The sequence below is a fragment of the Anabrus simplex genome, chromosome 1, assembly GCF_040414725.1.
Source record: "Anabrus simplex isolate iqAnaSimp1 chromosome 1, ASM4041472v1, whole genome shotgun sequence".
Taxonomy (NCBI): domain Eukaryota; kingdom Metazoa; phylum Arthropoda; class Insecta; order Orthoptera; family Tettigoniidae; genus Anabrus; species Anabrus simplex.
In genome coordinates, this window is record NC_090265.1 from 1,250,137,798 (window position 1) to 1,250,157,751 (window position 19,954).

At 40.7% G+C, this 19,954-nt stretch overlaps 1 protein-coding gene across 1 annotated transcript in view; it reads left to right on the forward strand.

The window, feature by feature from the left end:
• LOC136858248 (rho guanine nucleotide exchange factor 10-like protein) overlaps window positions 1-19,954 on the forward strand; it is a 409,267-nt gene that overhangs the window by 17,135 nt on the left and 372,178 nt on the right. The gene's annotated exons all lie outside the window — the stretch shown is intronic.

Genomic DNA, 19,954 nt, shown 5'->3' on the forward strand with positions numbered 1-19,954 from the left:
CTTGATAGCTGCAGTCGCTTAAGTGCAGTCATTATCCAGTATTCGGGAGATAGTGGGTTCGAGCCCCACTGTCGGCAGCCCTGAAGATGTTTTTCCGTGGTTTCCCATTTTCACACGAGGCAAATGCTGGGGATGTACCTTAATTAAGGTCATGGCCGTTTCCTTCCCACTCCTAGCCCTTTCCTGGCCCATCGTCGCCATAAGGCCTATCGATCTATCTGTATCGATGCGACGTAAAGCAACTTGTAAAAAAGAAAACAATTGCCGTCACCACCATACTTCCAAATAACACGTTTTAGTGAAAATGCCAAATGTGCACACTAAGTTGTTTGTCCTATTATATATTTCATTTTCTTCCCTGTATTCAGTTTGGCTCTTTTTGGAATTTTGAGACAGTGGAATCATCAACTACATGTAGCAACTATATTTGAATTCTGTGTAAGGTGTGGTACTGTGATGTTTATTTGTGATTAACTGATGCTAGGATGGAGGAGAAAGTTACCAAGATTGTTAAGAAGTTAACCCGAGAACGGTCGCTGTGGGTCGTCATGACCCGCACGCTTACATTTCCGTTCACTCCCCCTCCACCAATGGCGACACAGCAACACCCCTCCCAGTATCTTCCTAAGTCTACCCCCTCTACACAGCACAACAGGCGGCACTCAGTTCGAGCGTAACAATTCTCGAGGAAAGTAGTGTGCGGGTCACCACGACCCACCGCGACCTTTTGTGTTCACTTAAATGTTCTGAGTTAAATTTTACCTTTCAGTACGTTATCCTTGTTTCGGTGAAATGGATGAGAGAGAAGCAGACCTTATTCGTTCTCTGCTAAATGAATCATTCTCGGCAGAAACAGACAATGAACTGGGTGGTGATGAAAGTGATGTAGGGACTGATGTCGATCCACAAGAAGAAATACAAGACGACCAAGTCCGGAACACAGATACGGAACAAAGTGATGACAGTGATTACGAAGTAGCCACTGACGATGGACATTCGGAAGGCAACTCTACTTCGGATGATGACATCCCACTGCTTTACAGAGGTAACTACACTGGTAAAGACGGCACTAAATGGGAACTGGCTGAACCTACACAATCAGTCCGTACAAGACGCCGGAGTATTGTGACTCATCTTCCAGGGTGCAAAGGAGCAGCGAAAGAAGCTAACACACCGGTGAAAGCATGCCAGTGTTTCTTCACAGATGACATTCTACAGAAGATCGTTGATTATACCAATATATACATCAATATAATAAAAGACAATTACGAACGTGAAAGAGACTCAAAGAACACAAATTTAGAGGAGATAAAGGCATTACTAGGACTTCTGTTTTATGCAGGAGTATTGAAATCATCGCACTTGAATACGGATGAAATGTGGAGTGACGATGGGACTGGAGTGCCTATTTTTCGGTCTGTAATGTCTCAACAGCGCTTCCGGTTTCTTCTCAGAGCTCTTCGCTTTGACGATAAAAGGGATCGTCACATTAGAATTGCTGGTGATAAACTCGCTCCACTGCGTGAGGTTTTTGAATACATCGTAGCTAAGTGTCAAGCAAACTTCAGTGTATCGGAATATACCACAGTCGATGAAATGCTGTGGGGATTTCATGGCAGGTGTCCCTTTCGTCAGTACATGCGAAATAAACTCGCTAAGTACGGCATAAAGGTGTTTTCCATTGTTGATGCTCGCACTTTCTACGTCCTGAACATGGAGGTCTACTTGGGGAAACAACCACAAGGTCAGTATCATCAAGTCACACAAACTCCTGCTGAAGTTGTAATGAGGCTTGTATCACCTATTTCAGGAAGTGGACGTAATGTCACCCACGACAACTGGTTCACAAGCGTTCCCCTAGCTCACAACATGTTGCTGCAACATAACCTAACAACTGTCGGTACCATTAAAAAAAATAAGACACAGCTTCCTCTTTGCTTTGTGAAAAGTACGGGGCGTGAGTTACATTCTTCCATGTTTGAATTTGGCAAGAATCTTACAACTCTGGTATCCTACGTACCAAAGAAAGGAAAGGTTGTCATCTTAATTTCAACGATGCACCACGGTATATCTATTGATCCTAGCACAAGTGATGCGAAGAAACCAGAGATCACTACGTTCTACAATTTAACGAAAGGTGGGGTTGACGTAGTCGATGAAATGTCGGGAAGTTACTCTGTGGGTAGAAAAACAAACAGGTGGCCCCTTACTGGATTTGTTCATCTTATGGACGTGACAGCTATCAATGCACTAGTTGTTTATTCCTGGAGCAACAAAGACAAGCATCAGGTGAGGAGACAGTTCTTGAAAGAACTCGCCAAGGAATTGGTTACGCCGTATATGAGGACCCGTTTGCTGACTGGAAATCTCAGCCGTCAGCTTAGGACGGAAATTCTACGCACTCTGAAAGAAACGGATTCACTCCCTGAGGGACCTCAAGAAGATGAAGGTACCAGAAAACGGAAAAGATGTGCACTATGCTCCAGGACTGGCAACAAAACGTATCAGACGTGTGCGATCTGTAAGAAGTTTGTATGTGGAATCCATGGCAAACTGACTTGCCTAGACTGTCTGGAAAATGCCTAAACCAGAGACTGAGAACTGTGAGAAGGTGTATTAGTAAATATTTTTTTAAATCTTAGCCAGAGATTCTGAATTTATCAGTTGGTTTCTCCATTTATTATTTTCTGTTTTTTTTATATGTTTACTCGTACCAAAAGTTTATGTGTGAAAATCATTGAAAAATTCAATATCGTGACTATTCAAAAATGATCTCTAAATCTTTCTTCATGTTCTTAGAAGGCATTCATGTAAAATTATTTGTGAAATTTAACAATATTCCAGAAAATAATACTAATCTTTGTAACACATGCAATTAAGTTGAGGTTTTGTATTAAAGTTTTAAAAATTCATTTGTAGATGTATAGTAAGAACATAAATAAAGGTTCGGTTGTTTTTATGTCCTAGATAATAGTATTAATTGATGTACAAACATAGTTTTAAAAAATAACAAGTCCTGACGAAATAAGTTAAATAATAATATGTGGGTCATGGTGACCCACCGCGACCACTTTAAGATGCACCATGCGCGCGACCACTGCCGGGTTAAAATCGGAATCCACGGAAATCCATGTTAAGATAGTCGATGGTCGGATTCGAACCCATCTATATCTTGAGTTCGTGAATAATCGTCTGTGCGACGTGCTGAGTTTCACTGGTCGGTACTGTATTTTGAAACTGGGAAAGGCTCTTAAGAAAGATAGTTATTTCCAGAGAGTTATGAGTATAGCAACGCCTAGGAAACCAGCTTCATCTATAGAATGTCAACGCGGAAGCATGAATGCTACGCCAGTTGTTAAAACGCAGACTCCTACTCCACGTGGTGTGTGCAATTTCGCCTCTTGTTTACCGAGTCCCGTTGTCGCCAGGAATGGTCTTTGGATACTAGGCCAAGGTACTTTACCTGCTGAACCCTCTTGTCCTTTGTATTGTTTCCTTCAATGGACAGTGTTCACAGGGAAAACGTATATGTAGGTCCGTACACCTGTACTTGTTTGTTCGACCAAAATAGTTTGAGAGTTCTATCCCTCGAGTGTGTTACAGTTAAATTTAAAATCTAGCTTCAGATTTAACGTGCTTCTTGTCAGGCAGGAAGATTATCTAGAAGAAGATTTTCCGTGAAAATATTTAGAACTAACACACATTGAAATTCGATGGCTAATTGTGCAGAAACTGACATTCGGAAACCTCGCAGTGCCTATAGTTCCCCCTTTCATCGTATGCTGGAAAAGATTAATAACTTACCAAATGGCACTTTTAAGATGTGACGCTATAATAATAATAATAATAATAATAATAATAATAATAATAATAATAATAATAATAATATTTCAGAGTACCGGGAGAGTTGGCCGTGCGCGTAGAGGCGCGCGGCTTTGAGCTTGCATCCGGGAGATAGTAGGTTCGAATCCCACTATCGGCAGCCCTGAAGATGGTTTTCCGTGGTTTCCCATTTTCACACCAGGCAAATGCTGGGGCTGTACCTTAGTTAAAGCCACGGTCGCTTCCTTCCAACTCCTAGGGCTTTCCTATCACATCGTCGCCATAAGACCTATCTGTGTCGGTGCGACGTAAAGCCCCTAGCAAAAAAAAAAAATTCAGAGTAGTTTTTTCTACAAGTTAATCCAATTCAGGGACTGAAGTTTCGACTTGATTCAGTCATCCTCAGCGTGGAAATACAGCAGAAAACCGTACTAAGTTCTTGTTACGAGTACATAAATAATGACGCCATGTATCTAATCTTACAAACTAAGTTGCATTGAAATGTCAAAAATATAAAATTGTTAGCCTAATATACCTTCTGCAGAGTGAAGGTTTGACAACTCGAGGTACTGACAAGGGAAAATCGGGCAGTGGAACCAAGTACAATTTATTAATGACAGAGTGGTCAGGGAAGGAAGTTTGTTCATTTATGCACGTCTTTTCTTATTTTAGAAACACTTCAGTGTTTATATATTTCTAAATAATTTAGTTTCAATACGAAGAACTTGGAGATGCTGATCCGGATTGTAGAAATTGTTTGTTATAAGGTGGCGAACTGCGAATCTGTGGGTTTTTGGAATTTCCATGATCTTATATGTCTGACCGACACTGCACTGTAATTTATATACATCACTTTTATTTTCTTTACTGATGGTATTTGCTTTCGATAATTTTGAGAAATAAGAATTAGGGTACATTTAAACGCTATAGAATAACCCTGCTTTGTAGAAGAGTTCCTAGTTTTTCAGAAATTGGATCGTATCGGTAGTATGGTAGTACGGCTGTATGAAAAAATAGGTGCGGGGATGGGGGGGGGGGGTCACTTTTGAGACTGGTTATTCAAACACAGTTGACTGGTATTTTACTTGTAGGGAATATCTGTAACCCAGATACAAGTTAATTGAACGTTTACAAGAATTCGTGTTTATATTTCCAAAACTCGAAGACATCTGGTTTGGAATGTTGAACGTTAGCATTGGTGTTTTTTTTACTAGTTGCTTTACGTCGCACCGACACAGATAGGTCTTATGGCGACGATGGGACAGGAAAGGCCTATGAGTTGGAAGGAAGCAGCTGTGGCCTTAATTAAGGTACAGCCCCAGCATTTGCCTGGTGTGAAAATGGGAAACCACGGAAAACCATCTTCAGGGCTGCCGACAGTGGGGTTCGAACCCACTATCTCCCGAATACTGGATACTGGCCGCACTTAAGCGACTGGAGCTATCGAGCTCGGTACCGCATTGTTATTATTATTATTATTATTATTATTATTATTATTATTATTGTAGTAGTAGTAGTATATTCGGTCGCAGGTGTACTTTGAAAGTGAAAAACTAACGGAGAGATTCAGTTAGTAGTGTTTATTATATATTGTTTTTGGTTTCAGTTTAAGAAAGAAGTTCAAATGTTCGAAGTGGTGGTGGTAAACTCAGTAACCCTACCTCTAGCTTATCCTTCTGCAAGCACCGTGGGGACACACGTTATCAAACTTTACACCCTCTTATTATACGGAGATGTTGATTCCGATGTCTCCTCAGTTGTTTTATTCTTTTCCGTACCTCATGAGATTTAATTTTTAACACTGAAATTTGGTCCTCGAGACCATACTGCCAGTCCATACTCTATTGTTCTTCGAATTTAGTTTGGTCCATTTTGGTGTATTTGTCAGGTAAACGTTTTAGATATTGAAAAGTATATTCTTTTCCTTTGCGTGTTCGAATCGGTTACAACATATTTTATTTTTTAATTTTCATTTTAAAATCTTGGGACATTGTGGAAACCAGTATATTTACTGTGTGTCTTAATAACCTTTGCATTCATGGTACCTATACGATTTCCAAAGGAAGGAAACAGTTGTGATTTTGAAAAACTTGAAACCTGAACTCGTCGAAAATCATTCTTTCTTTCGTCAATTTCTTCAACTTCAGAGATGACCTTTCATGATCACCACGTTGTGGTCAGAGTCCACGTCTGCTCATGGGAACGTCTTGCAATCTAACACTCGGTTTCTGAAACTCAGCCAAATCGTAGTTAGGTTTAATTGATACCTTCCTGTGTGTGCAAGTCTTGTCCACGTTTGCAGCCATTGTTTATCGGGTTTGAACCAAGTATTAGCAAGGACTAAATTATGATCAGTGTGGAATTGAACTAGCCGACTTCGTCTTTCATTCTTTCATCCCAGTCAGAATTCTCCTACGTCATTACCTTCTCTTCCTTGGGCTACCACTGCATTTCAGTCTCCCATTACAATTAGAATATTGTCTGACCTGATTGATAACCAGCGAAAATACGAGGATGCAAAGAAAATGAGGAGGGCAGAAAAGAATACAAGCGATTGAAGAATGAAGTAGGTGGAAAGTGCAGGAAAGCTAAGGAAGAATAGCTGAAAGAGAAGTGTAAGGTTGTTGAAGGTTGATTGGTTGGTTGTAGGAAAGGTAGATGCTGCATACAGGAACATCAAGGACCCTTTGGAGAAAGGGAAACTGGGTGTATGTGTGTTAAAGCTCCAATGGAAAATCACTTCTATGGAAAGAAGAACGGCAGAAAAGGCAGGAACATATTAAACAATTGTATCAACAAAAAGAAATAGATAAGATTCTGGAACAAGAGGAAGCTGTTGATGCTGATGAAATGGAAGACCCAATTTTTAGGTCAGATTTCGACAGAGCTTTGGGAGACCTAAAGAGGAACAAGGCACCTGGAATTGATGATTTTCCCTCAAAATTACTAACCGCCTTAGCAGAAACGAGCATGGGGAGGTTTAGTGTGTAAAATGTATGATGCCATCCGATTTTAGACAGAATGTTGTTATACCTATTCCCTGGAAATCAGGTGCTGGCAAGTGTGAAAACTACTGCACCATACATTTAGTATGATAGCATGCGTGCAAAAATTTAACACGTTATTTACAGAAGAATGGTAAGACAAGTTGAAGTTTAGTTGGGAGAAGATCGGTTTGCCGCCACTGTAGGCGCACCTGTCTTTCCTGTGGTGTTAAGGGAAGCCGCAACAATGGTTGTCATGCTGATAATCCGTGGTGCTTGCAGACTTCGCCACACTGTCCGAGCGGACGTCTCCTCGTCCTGCAAACGAGCCAGGTTCCTGACTCAGGGTACGTGACGTGGTTGTATGATCACGCAAGGCCGGGCGTTAACAGCGGGGGGCCGATGGTTCCTTCATGGCGTTCTCTGTGGCCCTTGTGGACCCATCGATTCCATATGCACATGGCAGTCATGAAATCCCGACAAATGCGAGCATCAATATGGTGGAACGATAAACCGCAGTACCAGTGGACCACAGATCTGTCGCGGTCAAATTCCGACACGTGCTGGCAGCCGTTCCTGCTTACACGGGCCATAACACGAACTTCACACAACCAATCAACATTCGAATGCGACTTCCGATTGAGAAACCCGTCCATTGTGTTGCAATATAGACACCTCCCCCCCCCCCCTTCCTTCACGTAGGGAGGGTGGCCATTTCCGTCTCTCCCGAAAGGAGTTCGACGCGCCGGTGCTTGAGTTCGAGTTGGTGCTAGTATCTATTACGATCGTGAGTACAAACTGTGTCAAGTGGAAGACTCAAACGCTAGTGAACTTGTATATAACTATAAATAGAAGTCAAATACATTTAGTGGATAGTAAAACACACCACACCTTTGTGTAGTAATATTGCTTTTAAGGGCCCTTATAACCCGCCACAGTATTTTGACTCTCTACCATAGTCTTTCACTTACTTTTCTCATTGTGAAGAGTACTCGGAAGACAGATTTCAGTGGTTTGATCCCGGTGCACCACGTCTTTCATTGCTTCTCTAGAAGTTGTTTACTTGATGTTTGAGTAACTTCAGACATGTACAGTTGAACAATAAAAAATTGACGCATGAATAATTTTGAAGTCCTGTCGGGTATAGTCGTCCTCGGGTGAGGCGGTACAGCTACAACAATAAGTTATGCACTCGGTTATCATAAAAGGTCACGTTCCAGACGAAATGCGACTGTCAGTACACAATGCAGCTGTCCACATATCATTATAACATAAAAAATACAATGAAATGGCCTAGAAACTGCCATAATGTTTAAATATGTGAAGTGAGGGACACGCCTGGCATGTGAAACTTGATGTGAAGCACTTCACGGCGTTTCAGTGCGAAAGTAAGGCAAAGGTCCTTGGCTATCAATCAGCAAATCCGGGTTTCGAATACTGGTATCGGCATTAATATATTTTTTATCGGTCTCCTTTACACTATTGCCTAACTGCATCATACTAACAGTCTCTGCATTTTCACTCCGAATGCTTGCAATGTACGTACCTCCTGAAAAGGACTGTTTCAGACAAGACTTAATACTTCGCCCATATTCACCGGCTTGGACAACTTGTCGGTACCAACAAGCTTCCTCGTCTTCGTCGAGGGCGATTTCCTACCATGCGCCCAGCATAACCCCTCACAGAGCATCATGCGAACGCAGGGGAGAGTGAGGCCAGTGTTTTTTATATGGTGTTTCCAACTTGTCCACACATGTTCAGTGGAGTTCAAGTCTGGAGCTCGAGGGACGCAGTTGAGCAGTTCAGTGCAGTGCTGCTCAGAAAACTAGCCCTGAATACGATCGCTTGTGTGGATTGGGGAATGTCATGCACACTCTGTTTTACCTCATTAGGATAGCGTTCCCTCACACTCGGAACCATAATAGTCTGCAGAATGTCCAAATATTGTTCTGACGTGAGATGGTCATCTATTCGAAGGAAGCACTCAGACCCATCAGAGGATATCCACCCCCAATACGACAGAGATATGCGGCTACTGCGTGAACACTCGGCTATATATATTTTGTCGTTTCGAGCTCCCCGTGGCCTGTAAATATGAACCGGCCCGACCTCCGCCGAGCTGAAAAAAATCTCTTCAGAGAGGATCACATGATCCCAATTGCGATTTAACTCCATTTCGGCAAAGGCGCTCCGATCGACCATCTGTTCATCGGAGACAGACTCTTTAGCACCAGCTTTTGTGGAGTTGAATTAGACTTCTCGTAATCGTTTACGGGCCGCGTATGGACATAGGAAATTGGTCGCCTGCACGAGCTCCGCCGTGTTCAAGAACAGGTTCTCCTGTGAGTTTCAACTAAGCTGTTGTTTTCTTCCGTAGTAGAAACACGCTTTAAACCAGAGCACGGTAGACGTCCAGTGTTCTTTACACCCGCCACTTCTCTATCCATCTCTTAGCAGTTCTAGGTGAAACGCCACACAGAATCGCTGCCTCACGTATGCTAAAATTGCCCTGTTGGAGGAGAGTCACAACACATTTTCGTGACGCGTGTGAATAATGTGACATGTCAGAATGGAGTGAAACGTTTAGCATCGAAGTTAACTCGACCAAACTTGGTATGTTCGTTACCTGACGTCATCACCTTATATTCATTCGGGAACAAAAAATGTCGCGAACAAAAAATGTCGCATACGCCGGCATTCGAATATTAGCTGTGATAGTAGACACGGATTTTGTAGCCTACGGCTGACCCACTGCGCTGCGTGGGAGCATGCTATGTGCTTAATGCAAGTTCATGTCACGAGGAGAGAGAACAGAGAGGGGAGTGGGTAGAATGAGAGGGACTGACACAGTGTGAACTACGGGACGTGTTGTAAAACTTATCAAGGTGACTGTACAAAGCTGAACATAACCGAAGTAGACTCTTTTACATTTCACGTCTCCAGAGATGCGGCAATTTTTGATTGTTTATCTGTACGTTGATGATGACTTATTTCAGCTTCACGTGCAACTTCCTCATGAGTAGCCTCAAATTAGTATAGAGCTGCAGTAACACGACTTACCACACTTTCATTAGATATGAAGTAAGTTTCCACGACACATTTTATGTATCGTGCAGTAATCATTCCATCTTCATTGTACAGGAACGAAAGCTGAATAGATTATGGGATTGGCAGTATCGTATCAGGGAGAGTTTTGGTTCAACGTTGTTTATCGATGACATTTAAGTATCCATTTTTCATTTCATCGCCTCCATCGCTGAGTGGTCAGCGCCTTGGTCTTCGGTCTTTGGGGTCCCGGATTTGATTCGCGCCTGAGACGAGGGATTTTAGTCGTAATCGGTTCATTTCCGTGGCTCGGGGACTAGGTGTTCGTGCTACCTCAAATTCCTGCAACTCTTATAGTACCGTATACCACACACAACACTATCCTCTACCACACTAATACGCAGTTTCCTATACTTGGCAGACGCAACCCACGCTTATCGTAAGGTCTGTCTTGCAAAACTAGCAATAGCCACACGAAATATTAATATTATTATTCACCACACTCATGGCCGATAATGTATATTTAGTTTTCAGTATCAAATTACGTTTTTCAGCTATTAGGTCGTGCCGAATACGTGTAGTGCATGCCAAAGGGGTATTAAATATGATGCAAAACTGACCTACTAAACACTATTGGGACCTGAAACCACATCCTTCGGCTATCAGTGCTGATTATCTGTTCCATTTCTCGACACAACTACATAACTGAAAACTTAAACAGTACAAAGTTATTAATTAACACACCGTACGATGCTGTGAATCTTGGTTAGGTTAGACAATTACAGCTTTTTTACTGAAAAGTAAAGTGATATTATGTTTTAATTGATGATATTGTGATAGAGAATATTCTTAGTTATAACTAATTGTCTGACTCATACAGTTCAATACTTGAATCTCGGGGTCCGTAATAGTGATAGTAGTTCTTTGTAAAAGCTGAGACAGTGGTTTTTGTGTTTATTAATTTTAATTAGATGCCGTATGTTAGACTTCATTGTACTGGTGCTCGACGTACCTATAGAGTTTTAATGTGTTTGCCCACTATTGGCTGCCAACCTGGGAAAAGCAGATATGCGGAACACGCACCGGCTTTGATCTTCGTTAGCTTGCCAGAACATATGAGTCAACTTCATTGAATTCACACTTCTTTCCTTTTGATAATAAGCATTAAAGAAAACCGAACTATGTGGCTGGGAGTATGAATGACGAACTCAGCAGCTCTCCTCCTTGTTTACGTAAGCGTCTGTTCATTTCCGAGTACACCCAACCCCTCCTTTTCAGCTGCTCAAGCCAACATGTAGCAACGGATTTCGAAATGAAAACATTAGGTGAACTTCAAAATCGAAAAGCAAAAAATTACGACCATGAAAAGTGCTGTCTTGCAAATGAAAGTAATCTGCAAAAATTGCACGATTGCAAAATCGCCATACCTCGTGCAAAACTAAAGGAGTGGTAATTCATTTTAAGAGGAAGTACAACTGCCCAACCATCCTCTATTAATAATAATCGGAGGGGAAGCTGAATAAGTCCAACGTTTCGAAGAATGAAGGTATCGGCAAAAGAAAGACAAGGGCCAGGGAGGGCGAAAAAGTTATACCCCCTACGCCTCGAATGCTCTAATACCGTCGGGATCGGAAAAGAGCAAGAGTTGACCAAAGGAGGTCGGATCGGGTAGATGAAAGTGAGGAGCCTGGCACAAGTAAGTGGAAGCACAGGACTCAGCTAAGGTCCCCGTGGTCGCTAGCTTAGTTCCCAAGTTAACAGCCCCCGGGGCCCCTCTTAGTCGTCTCTTACGACAGGGAGGGGATACTCGATGTAATTCTGCCCCCCCCCCCCCCACACACACTCCCATCTACACGGAGTTGCAAAACTAAGTTACACGCATGAGTTATTGCTGTTTGTCCCTGTTCCGTCGAAGCAAGATTTTTTGTCGACGTCATCGCAAGACAACGACGCTAGTGACGACGACATGGTAGTTTACGAATTTCTTTCCTGACCTTTTCCCAATCATCTGGGGTCGGTAAAGATGTAAATTAAACATAGTTTTAAGACCAGATGCCCTTTCTGACGTCGACCCTGTGTGGACGGATGTACAGTATTTACTGTTGCGTGTTTCTGTTATGGTTCCTAGTGTGATGTGTTGTACGTAGATGGAGATGTATATTAAGATGACCACGATCACCCAGTCCTCGAATCAGAGGAATTAACTGTATGCAGTGAAAATTTTTGGTCCTGCCGGGAATCAAAACAATTCAGCCTAGCAGTGGGACGTATGATATATTACGAATTTACGAATAAGTGCTTTTTTTTTTTTTTTTTTTTTTTGTGTGTGTAATAGAACAATATTTGGCTGGAGAAAATCTGTGTTTTAGGTTCCTAATTTGCTCGTTGAATATATCCAGTCTTTGAATTTTTTTTAAAAAAAGTGTAAGATACACAAAATAGAAAAAAAATCAGTTCTACATTTTCCCAATAAATGAAAATCCACAGCCTGTTTCCAGTCATTCGATCGGGTCAGGAATAGTATGAATGAAGCGCCCATTTAGCGGCGAGGATAGGAATTGTGCCGGTTGCCGAAGCCTGCCTCACTCCTCTGTTTTCCCAATAAATGTTTTATCTAAAACAAGTACACAGCATTTGCAAGTCTTTTTTGTTGAGTTCGCACGAATGAAATTATTTTTCCTCAAAATATGTTTTGTGTGTGTTTTAAATGTTGCGCTAATACATCGAAAGTTTTGACACCTCATTTATTGAATTCGCCTTTTGTATTCTGCGTTACATAAAAAGAGAACCAGTAACAGTCACAGGATATAATTTTTCGTTAATAGCATTAGTATTAACTATTAACCAAGAAACTTCTTACCGCCCACCTGCCAATGTATTCATGTTCTTATTTTCGTTGCGAGCAACTTCGGTTACCGTAGTGGTAATGATTACGATTATTATTTCGATCGGTTGTATTTGTTTTGTGATAACAATCCCTTTGTGTTAAGTAAGGCTTCCAGGCATTTAGCTGCCTTTTCTTTTCGGGGAGCTTGGAGGCTAATGAAGATGACCTGGTGAAGGTCTTCCAGCTGTTTTACATGCAGAGAATGGTATCGGGTATGGGGGCGAGGGCAATGGACCTTTAACGCTATTCGCCCGTTGTGGTTATAATCTCGTATTACGAGAACACTCGATGCTTCGGTAGCTTGCTTCTGAATCCAGGAGTTAGGAAATACCGACTAGAGAAACGAACGTTCCACTGTTTACTTGTGGAGCACTTCAGACCTAACTCCAAGGTAATGTATGTTTAGCCATCATGAAATAATGGACACTGTAAATTACTTGGCAAACTAAAGATACTTCATTTAAAGATTAGAATATATTCCTGGAGCAAGATATTTGAAATTGCCTTAAGCACTGTTCTCTTTAGAAATTTTGTTAACCTTATTCTAGAATAGGAAATGCGCCAACGTTGTTACCATTTCGACGAAATTCGCTCAAATAAACGTGATGTAAGCTTATTAGAAAGCGGAAGATTACCTGTTAAGCGTTATCCGTATATTGCCTTCTGGCATTATAGGAAAGAAGTAGGTCCGAATCCTTGGCTGAATGAATGATCAGCGTACTGGCTGAGTCGGGGATTTTAACTGCGTATAGTTTATTCCTCTTTTCGGGGACTGAGTATTTGTACTTGTTTCAATTTACATCTTCATATACATACAACACATCACACTATATAAACAACCACAGAAACACGCAGTTGTGAATACATTCCTCCAGACGAGGTTGCGACAGAAAAGGCATTCGACCTTAAAACTGGGCTGAATCTAAACGAAGTGCTGATTCCCAGGTGACTGGGAAAAGGTCAGAAAGAAGAATATAATACTAGAAGGTAGCGTGTACAACTTGCGGAGAACATCTATTCAATCATTGGTCAACGAGACCAGCTAGCTGCAGCTGTTCGGTAGGTCGAAGGCGGGCAGGCGAACGTCAGGTAGGGTGATGCATCCAGTACATTCTGTGATGATGTAAATTGGTATTTTTGTACCGTAATTGAAATGCAGCTGGCAGAATATGAAGTTCTCTGAATTGAAACGCAGGAGGCTGTCTAAAGCTAGTAGTTCTTCTTTTTCTCGGTCGAATATCTAAGAATTTTTGTAAAATGAAAATTGTATTTTGATTGTAAAATTAAGCGTTCTTGTTTTATTGAAATCTACCAATAATTTATTACAGCAAAACAGTTATCGTTTATTCTTACGTTATCGGTGGGATAAGTAACGAATTACATCACATTTGGAGACTGCACGTAACTTCTATTAGATGAGCTTTGATGGTCATGTCAGTTTGCTGTACTCTTTCGTTTTCTCTCGACAAACTTGTACATATTTTATGTCAGAAACATTTGTTTGTCTCTTGTTACTTTTTTTTTTACCCAGCAAGTGGCTTTGCGGTTTGGGTCACGTAGCTATCAGCTTGCATTCGGGAGATTGTAGGTTCGAACCCCATTGTCGGCAGCCCTTAAAATGATTTTCCATGGTTTCCCATTTAGACACGAGGCAAATGCTGGGGCTGTACCTCAGTTAAGGCCATGGTTGCTTCCTTCCCATTCCTAGCTCTTTCCTTTCTCATCGTCTCCATAAGACCTATCTGTTTTGGTGCGACCTAAAGCAGATTGTAAAAAAAAATAAAAATTAAAAAAAAAAATTTTTAAATATTTATAAGATTGTGGAGCAGAATTGCTGTTTGAAGAATGTGCTGTACAATTGTGACCAGGCAGCTGAATGTTAATTTACAGTATTATATTAATAATAATAATAATAATGATAATAATAATAATAATAATAATTTTCTATTTTGTTGCTGTAAAATCTAAGACGCTGTGGGGTGACAGGATTTCATCTCATAGAAGTTCTATAACATACTAGAATCACCGTCGTGGAGTTGTTGCATCTATACATTGAGATGTCCGAAAAATTCTGAGTGTTTTTTCTTAGGAGAAAATTAAGTTAGGGTATATAATGCAAGGAGAAAAGGAATTCATTGTTTTATCCTTCGTTCTCTCCGTGTTTTATGAATAAAAATTCAGGCTAACTTAAAATTCCATCTGCGTAGCTTGGAAGTGCAGCGAAGTCGTCCAACTTTTTGTTTACCAGTGATGAAATAAGCAAATAATTTACCATCACGGAATTCTGCAGAGACGAAACGACTTACGGCGCAATGCCTTCCCAATTTGGTGCTTGTGGAAAAATGTCTCAACCAGTCTTGTTTAACGTTTGGCAAGTGACCAAAAGACAAAAGAGGCCACGCGTCCGCGTGGTAGAACATCAACGCTCTTTTCTGTTCGTGAACTCTGATTTCTACTGTTGCATGTTGTAGCGGTTGCAATATAATTTCTTCACGTGACTGTATTACGCATTTGAATAAATTAATCGTGTGGGAGCAGTTAAGAATGCTTTTGAAATCGCGTCACACTCACATAGCATAACAGTTCTTGCACGATTTTTTTAAACCACCTCGTAACTGTTGGTTTATCTATACCACCACTCATCCCAGAGACTTCTCAAATGTATTTACACGTCTCTACAGCATTGCCCTCTTTAAAAAAAATAGAAAATGATATCCCGTACTGTAAACACAACTTTTTGGCATCCATAATCTTATATAGAACACGTGAGCGTATTTTACTGGACTTGCAGTCAGGTGCCACTTAACAAGTGGTGACGACCTAGTATGTATTTTCAAACATTGGGACTTCATATTGAACCCTGTGACATACGCCTTTCAGAAATACTAATATATTTAGGAAACTTAATCTGAGTTGAGTAAATTATACGTTAGCTGATCACACACTGTAATATTCCAGTGTGTGGGACCCACGCCAGGAATACGTGATACGAGAACTGAAAAAGATCCACCAAATTTTTAACTATCATTGGTTACTTTCGCTGGGGCGGGGGCTGGGTGTATGTATCGTCTTCATCATCATTTCATCCTCATCACGACGCGAGGGTCGCCTACGGGCGTCGGATCAGAGGACCTGCACCTGGCGGGCCGACCATGTCCTTGGGCGCTCCCGGCACTAAAACCCATACGCCATTTCATTTCCGTAGATGAATAATCTTGAAAGGAGTTTTTAAAAACAGGAAAGGTCATGCATGATAAGATGAAGTTGGAATTCAAGAGGACAGATTGGGGCAAATATTCATGTTCTTTGAAAATATTTAAGAAAAGATTAGGTAAACAATTGGTAGGGAATCTGCCACCTAGGCGACAGCCCTAAATGCAGATCATTGATTGATTGATTGATTGATTGATTGATTGATTGATTGATTGATTGAATTGTCGATGATGTAAAGGATCTGAAACATAGAGCGCTGAAAGAAAATAATATTTGTGTATATAAAGCGAGTTTGTAATATCGATGGGGCTAGCGATGATGTTATTATCTTACTTTTAATCGCCTGATGTGCATATCTTGTCAAGCTTTGTTTGATAATCTTAAAAGTATTGCAATTTTAATATTGTTAATATAAATTTTCCGTCACGATCTGTATTTCAAGTCAAAGTTTATAAATGACAATTACACTGATATTGAATTTATTTTCATTATCTGTTCGTCTCGAGAAGCTCCGTACAACGGAAGCGACGTACTGTATAATGTAGTTACGACACGCCGGTACATAACTAGATTAGAGCAGCTTCCTGATTCTGGATTGTACAATTACATTGTTTTCCTCATATTTATAGTTGGAAGAAGTAGCTACTGTTGCGTTTCCTCATTCTTTAATGTCATTGGCGATTCATACCGCTATTCTATCGATTTTTATGTACATTTCTTTAATTATCAGTACATCCGCACACTTAACTCAATCTTGTAACTGCACCATATACATCATCTTTATTTTGTGGCGCAAATAGCCGCAGTAGTGTTGTAACTATCCTTTTTTATACTCACTTCACCGTTGATATATGAATATATAGATAATAACCAAAATGTCAGGAGATTTGGTCTTGATGGAACATGTCAATTCTCTTTTCTTCCAGAACGTGTGCACAAGGCTGTGTTCTGGTACATCTGGCTCGGGCCTTACCTAAAAATAAAGTTAAAAAATACTAAAAGGACGGGAACTGCACCTAAGTTACTCTCAAATAAATTCTCCACAATGCATTTAAATAAACTATATCCTATCAAAATATCATTACGTCATAGATGTCCACATAGCGTTCCCAGCACAGCAGCGCGCCAGTCTTAACTTTTTCATCCTGTACTTTCCTTACCTGGCATTTACTCAACGCTTACGATGGGGTGAAAGGGTGTTTATTGCTAGTAGATGATAGCGTTTCGTTTCAGTTATGGGAAGTTTTGAAAATAAATTCCGAAGCGGGGAGTCTTCGATCTTCAAACAGGAATGGAAGGTGACGCTGAATGTTTTTATGTAGCCTTGTCATCTTACATTTAAAGAAACACTCCCTGGAACATCTGTATAATTGAAAACACAGGAATGTCATTCGACCTGTAAAAGATGAATTTTTTTCACATGGTTTGTTGACTTCGCAGGGCTCGAGTTCACTCCGAATCTATATGAAGACGTTCTGCATAACTTGTAGTTCGAGCTCATAGAATTACATTACAATACTAGGCTAAAGTACAGTTTTAACAACTCTCCTACTTTGCAGGAGTTTTACGGCAAATTCAGCAAATGTATACGAAATTCCGTAAGGTGGTGGCAAAAGTGCTATCTATGATTAGTTCTAGTTACATCTGTGAAAGTCTTATTTCGGATTTCAAGTTCAAATCCAGGGAGTGGGTATCTTTCACAGATGGCAACCTCTGCCACTGTGTGCTGCTGGCCCTGGCCGTTTTATTGACGCTTGATCATGATATAAATTACTGTACGGGCACCCTAATGTTTATGTTTTTTTTTTTTTTTCAATTTGCTTTACGTCGCACCGACACAGATAGGCCTTATGGCGACGATGGGACAGGGAAGGGCTAGCAATGGGAAGGAAGTGGCCGTGGCCTTAATTAAGGTACAGCCCCAGCATTTGCCTGGTGTGAAAATTTATGTAAATTCATTGTGGAGATTTTATTTCAGGATAGTAACCTAGATGCAGTTCCCGTCACGGTTACTAGACTAGACGGTAGGGGTAATGAGTTGGGTGCGCAGTAGCAGGCCACGCCTCCTGACGTCACGCGGTCCTAAAGTTCGATAAACCATGCTGAGCTCCATTAGTCTATAGTAATTGCCACGTAAGGAAATACCCCAGAAAGTAAATATTGCCGCCCGATGCTCTTCTTTTCTCTTTTTTGTAATGGCTGATCACTGCTGCCAACATGCCTGGTTACATGTTAAAATCATCAGACATAACCATAACAAACTAACCTCAATGTAAACACCGATAATGAATGTTTCCCTACCCTAGTAAATGATAAAAGATAAGATAAAATAAATAAAGATAATTATGAATATCTCCTCAATGAGGAATTAAGGAAATAAACACACTTTCTCACTTAAATTATCTGTCTTTATTTTGATATACAGTAGGCGTACTATAACCGTATTCTTGAAAAGAGGGGCGTGTTAAACGATGCAATTTATTTAATAAGTCTTTGCAGTGTGATTTTCGAAAGTTCCAGACATCCAATGACTTCTCTTTCTTTTGCGCGAATATTTCCTTCTCTCTTCAATACCGGTAACCAGTAAGGAGAGAGATTATTGGGCATATTTTCAGCCTGCAGGCTGGTTATATCTTCAAGCTTATCAGGAAACATATAGGAATACTAATGTGCCAAGCTCCGTGAACGGAATTTGGGTCAGCTTTCAAGTTCACTGCGGATTTGAAAATAATAATGTTATAAGTTATACTGCCAAAATTTCGTCCCGCAAGAGTTATTTCATGTACCGGTAGATCTAGACATGAGACTGACGTATTTGAGCACTTTCATCATTTCACAGAAACTATGTTATTAAATGCATTATCCGAACATGCCACAATCCTACTTACCTGGTATTAGCCAAATAGATTTACAATCCCACAGAAAAAGAAAATATGCTTTAAATATTCTCGCAAATGTATCACTAGTGACTTTAACGGCGATGCGGTGGCAACACGCACTTCACGCTAGAGCAGTGATTGAACGTTGCCAACGTGCCAGATTAACGGTAAATGTAAGACGTCGTATCGGCAAGTAGGGTCCCTAAACTGTATGGTTACCGACACTGAAAAAGACCCAACAGCAAGAAAAGTCACTATAAATCAATATCTTAATATTACAGGGGAGAAAGGGTAAGGTTGCACCCTTAGGGTACGTCATTACACGGAGAGGACTATAGTGATGGTGTTTACCTTCGTAACAGTGTAAGAGTTTAATTTTTCTCTGCTGTGCCATGGTGTGTTGTGCTGTCGTTGTTGCTTTAACCACGACAGACACCAGAAGGACTTATATATGAAATGTCATCGTTTTCCAAAGAACAATGGCATTAAATTAATGCCTGTAAACGGGCTGATTCGTTTACTGTTGAAAATGTTCGTGTGTGCTCTGTACACTTCGACGACTCGGACTACATAGGGACTTGAAGAGTGAGTTATTAAACCTCCCAATTAGACGTAACTTAAGGCGTGACACAGTACCACATTTATATTTGCCACTGAGTAGTAGGCGTGTCAGTCCAGTAAAGATAGTAAAATAAGGGCACAAAAGCGAAATCACCGTGAGGAGATACGGCAAATTTTACGATTGCAGGCACCAATTGAAGAAGAAAATGTCAATAATGCAATCTTCAGGAAGGAATTAGATAACAAAAGTAAACATCAATGTTTTGGTGATGAGAAAATTGTTGAAGTGACTGCTGAATTGGAGTTAGACTAGGAAACCGTGACTTAAAACAGCAAAATAAGGATCTTCAGGACCGTCTTAGTGTAGCTAATACCGAGATAATAAAATTAAAAAGTAATATTCAAGTTTTCGAGGGTACTTTTTCTAAAAGTCAACGGCAAGCTTTAGTAAACGGCAGAAGCTCAAGCTGGTCATACGAGGAGATTGCTCACGGTCTATATCATTTTTTTTTTCTATTTGCTTTACGTCGCACCTACACAGATAGGTCTTATGGCGACGATGG